This window comes from Oncorhynchus keta, chromosome 14 (genome assembly GCF_023373465.1).
Source record: "Oncorhynchus keta strain PuntledgeMale-10-30-2019 chromosome 14, Oket_V2, whole genome shotgun sequence".
NCBI classification, from domain to species: Eukaryota; Metazoa; Chordata; class Actinopteri; order Salmoniformes; family Salmonidae; genus Oncorhynchus; species Oncorhynchus keta.
The window spans coordinates 23,571,585-23,576,045 of record NC_068434.1 but is presented as its reverse complement, the minus strand read 5'-3'; the positions used below and the strand labels follow the sequence as shown (position 1 = coordinate 23,576,045).

The 4,461-nt window shown below is 45.6% G+C and overlaps 2 protein-coding genes across 5 annotated transcripts in view; both read left to right on the top strand.

The window, feature by feature from the left end:
- LOC118393030 (UDP-glucuronosyltransferase 2A2-like) overlaps nucleotides 1-4,461 on the top strand; it is a 30,001-nt gene that overhangs the window by 2,134 nt on the left and 23,406 nt on the right. The gene's annotated exons all lie outside the window — the stretch shown is intronic.
- The window catches only part of LOC127907242 (UDP-glucuronosyltransferase 2A1-like), a 21,181-nt gene that overhangs the window by 2,134 nt on the left and 14,586 nt on the right, over nucleotides 1-4,461 (top strand). The gene's annotated exons all lie outside the window — the stretch shown is intronic.

Genomic DNA, 4,461 nt, shown 5'->3' with positions numbered 1-4,461 from the left:
TTGACGCCATGTTCAGAAAATTCTCCAAAATTTATTAACTTGGCTTTCGAAGACTTTAGATAGGCAGGGCAGGATGGATATAGGTCTATAACAGTTTGTGTCTTGGGTGTCACCCCCTTTGAAGAGAGGGATGACCGCGGCAGCTTTCCAATCTTTAGGGATCTCAGACGATACGAAAGAGAGGTTGAACAGGCTGGTAATAGGGGTTGCAACAATGGCGGCGGATAGTTTTAGAAAGAGAGGGTCCAGATTGTCTAGCCCAGCTGATTTGTACGGGTCCAGGTTTTGCAACTCTTTCAGAATATCTGCTGTCTGGATATGGGTGAAGGAGAATCTGGGGAGGCATGGCCGATTAGCTGCGGGGGGGCTGTTGGCCGGGTTTGGAGTAGCCAGGAGGAAGGCATGGCTAGCCAAAGAGAAATACTTATTGAAATTTTAGATTATCATGGATTTATCAGTGGTTACCTAGCCTCAGTGCAGTGGTCAGCTGGGAGGAGGTGCTCTTGTTCTCCATGGACTTTACAGTGTCCCAAAACTTTTTGGAGTTAGAGCTACAGGATGTGAATTTCTGCTTGAAAAAGCTAGCCTTTGCTAGCTGTGTGTATTGGTTCCTGACTTCCCTGAACAGTTGCATATCGTGGGGACTATTCGATGCTATGGCAGTCCACCACAGGATGTTTTTGTGCTGGTCAAGGGCAGTCAGGTCTGGAGTGAACCAAGGGCTATATCTGTTCTTAGTTCTGCATTTTTTTTACGGGGCATGCTTATCTAAGATGGTGAGGAAATCACTTTTAAAGAATGACCAGGCATCCTCGACTGACGGGATGAGGTCAATATCCTTCCAGGATACCCGAGCCAGGTCGATTAGAAAGGCCTGCTCGCAGAAGTGTTTTAGGGAGCAATTTTATTCAGCTAAGTTAAATTATATTCTTCTTACTATAAAATAATTTAATATAAATTGGCACTGGACTTGTCAGCTAAGTGAACAACCTAAAGCCTATGGCAGAGATCATAGCCAGATAACATACAGTAGGCCAACTCATATTCTGAAATACATATCTTCATATCATGTTTCTTTAGACCTGACTAAAATAAATAATGGATTTATTGTGATGATGTATATTAAATTGATTTATTATGATTTTTTTAAAGGCGGCATCAAAAGCTTGTATACAGCTTGGAGGTCTGGATATGCTAAACCTGTTTATGTTAATTAACGGTCAATTACCTTGAGGCTGACGAAATGTCATGACTTCCACAGCCCTAGTTGCGGTCAGTAATTTTGCGGTTGCGGTCATTCGTTGTGTGGTCCAGTAGTTGTGTGGTCAGCAGTTGTGTTCAGTTGTTGTGGTCAGTAATTATGGTTGTTGTGTTGTTGTGGTCAGAAGTTGTGTGGTTGTGGTCAGAAATTGTGGTTTAGTAGTTGTGGTCAGGAGTTGCGTTCAGTAGTGGTTAGTAATTGTGTTTCAGTATGTGTGGTCAATAGTTGAATGGTTGTGGACAGTGGTTGTGGTCAGTGTCTAAACTACATTTGTTGCGTGTGAAAACTGAAAGAAGTGCGATGAGAAGCGATCGGGTGAAATTAAGTGAGTGAAAAGTTACCATGGCACGCCTGCTCCCTCCATGGCTAAAGCCAATGTGAGAAACACACGTCTGTGCTATGAAGATGTCATACTATAAAGGCACAGGGCGAGACTCAGAAGCAGACACGTGAGGCAGATGGTTCGAGTCGCTGATATTTAATATAATCCAAGGGGCAGGCAAGAGAATGGTAGTGAACAGGCAAAATATCATAACAAGGTCAGAGTCCAGGAGTTACAGAGTGGCAGGCAGGCTCGAGGTCAGGGCAGGCAGTATGGTCAGGCGGGCGGGTTCAGAGTCAAGCCAGGCAAGGGTCAAAACCGGTATCCTAGCAAAAAGCAGGAGCACGGAGTAACACGCTGGTTGACTTGACAAAACAAAATGAACTGTTACAGATAGACAAAAAACACAGGTATAAATACCCAGGGGATAATGGGGAAGATGGGTGACACCTGGAGGGAGAGGAGACAAGCACAAGGACAGGTGAAACAGATCAGGGTGTGACACATACACTAACTTTTTTCTAACTTTTGGCAGGGTTGAGGATTAACGGATTACATGTAATCCGTTACATGACTCCAAGCATTTATTCAAATTGGATAATCTTAAAAGGAGCAATCTGTAGTTGCTACATACATTTTGAATTTATAAATTATATATATTTATATAGTTGAAGTCGGAAGTTTACATAGACTTAGGTTGGAGTCATTAAAACTCGTTACTAGGATTAAATGTCAGGAATTGTGAAAAACTGAGTTTAAATGTATTTGGCTAAGGTGTATGCAAACTTCCGACGTCAACTGTTTTTATATCCATTGACTGTTGAAGAATATAATTTATGAGCTTAGTTCAACTGTCACACTCCGTGAGAACACAAAATATAAGCTTGTTTTTTTTTACCGATTTGTTATTGTTTTATCTGTGAATTTGCCCTTTAAACTGCTGCATATTATCAAGATATCAAAGTGTCACCAACAAAAATGTAAACAATAGGCCTATAGCAAATGCAGCATACACTCGATCCCTCCGATGTCAACAACTACAGACCAGTATCCCTTCTTTCTTTTCTCTCCAAAACTCTTGAACGTGCCGTCCTTGGCCAGCTCTCCCGCTATCTCTCTCAGAATGACCTTCTTGATCCAAATCAGTCAGGTTTCAAGACTAGTCATTCAACTGAGACTGCTCTTCTCTGTATCACGGAGGCGCTCCGCACCGCACCGCTAAAGCTAACTCTCTCTCCTCTGCTCTCATCCTTCTAGACCTATCGGCTGCCTTCGATACTGTGAACCATCAGATCCTCCTCTCCACCCTCTCCGAGTTGGGCATCTCCGGCGCGGCCCACGCTTGGATTGCGTCCTACCTGACAGGTCGCTCCTACCAGGTGGCGTGGCGAGAATCTGTCTCCTCACCACGCGCTCTCACCACTGGTGTCCCCCAGGGCTCTGTTCTAGGCCCTCTCCTATTCTCGCTATACACCAAGTCACTTGGCTCTGTCATAACCTCACATGGTCTCTCCTATCATTGCTATGCAGACGACACACAATTAATCTTCTCCTTTCCTCCTTCTGATGACCAGGTGGTGAATCGCATCTCTGCATGTCTGGCAGACATATCAGTGTGGATGACGGATCACCACCTCAAGCTGAACCTCGGCAAGACGGAGCTGCTCTTCCTCCCGGGGAAGGACTGCCCGTTCCATGATCTCGCCATCACGGTTGGCAGCTCCATTGTGTCCTCCTCCCAGGGCGCTAAGAACACTTGGCTAGTGATCCTGGACAGCACCTGTCGACTCTCAGCTAACATCAGGCGGTGGCCCGTTCCTGTGGGTTCATGCTCTACAACATCACGCAGAGTACGACCCTGCCTTCACACAGGAAGCGGCGCAGGTCCTAATCCAGGCACTTGTCATCTCCCGTCTGGATTACTGCAGCTCGCTGTTGGCTGGGCTCCTGCCCGTGCCATTAAACCACCTACAACTCATCCAGAATCGCCACCCAGCCACGCCTGGTGTTCAACCTTCCCAAGCCCTCTCACGTCACCCCGCCTCCTCCGCGCTCTCCACTGGCTTCCAGTTGAAGCTCGCATCCGCTACAAGACCATGGTGCTTGCTCTACGGAGCTGTGAGGGGAACGGCACCTCAGTACCCCCGGGCTCTGAGTCAGGCCCTACACCCAAACAAGGGCACTGCGTTCATCCACCTCTGGCCTGCGCGCTCCCTACCACTGAGGAAGTACAGTTCCCGCTCAGCCCAGTCAAAACTGTTCGCTGCTCTGGCTCCCCAATGGTGGAACACACTCCCTCACGGCGCCAGGACAGGCCCGGGGTCAGTCACCACCTTCCGGAGACACCTGAAACCCCACTCTCTTTAAGGAATACCTAGGATAGGATAAAGTAATCCTTCTCACCAATTTCCCTTAAGAGATTTAGATGCACTATTGTAAAGTGGCTGTTCCACTGGATGTCATAAAAGGTGAATGCACCAATTTGTAAGTTGCTCTGGATAGGAGCGTCTGCTAAATGGCTTAAATGTAAATGTAAATGTAATATGGCATTCATTTTTCACATGTAAATAGCACTTTTCAGTAGTGCTCAAAGCATGCCATTAAATGAGCGTAACATTTGTTTTTAAACTCAAATCAATGATCCAATTCAGTCCTCCATGACAAAACAATCACAAACAACAAAGTAGGGCTGGATAATAAATCCTTAGTTTTGGGGTCAAATTCAGGTAAAACAATTTGGCTAATCTTCCACATTTCCAAGTCCTATTGTTGAAGATCAAGTATTATATATGTAGTAGAAAGCGATGGGATAGAAGAAGCCTACATAACCAACCCATAAAATAAAATTGAACATCCATATATGGTCAGCTATGCCAAC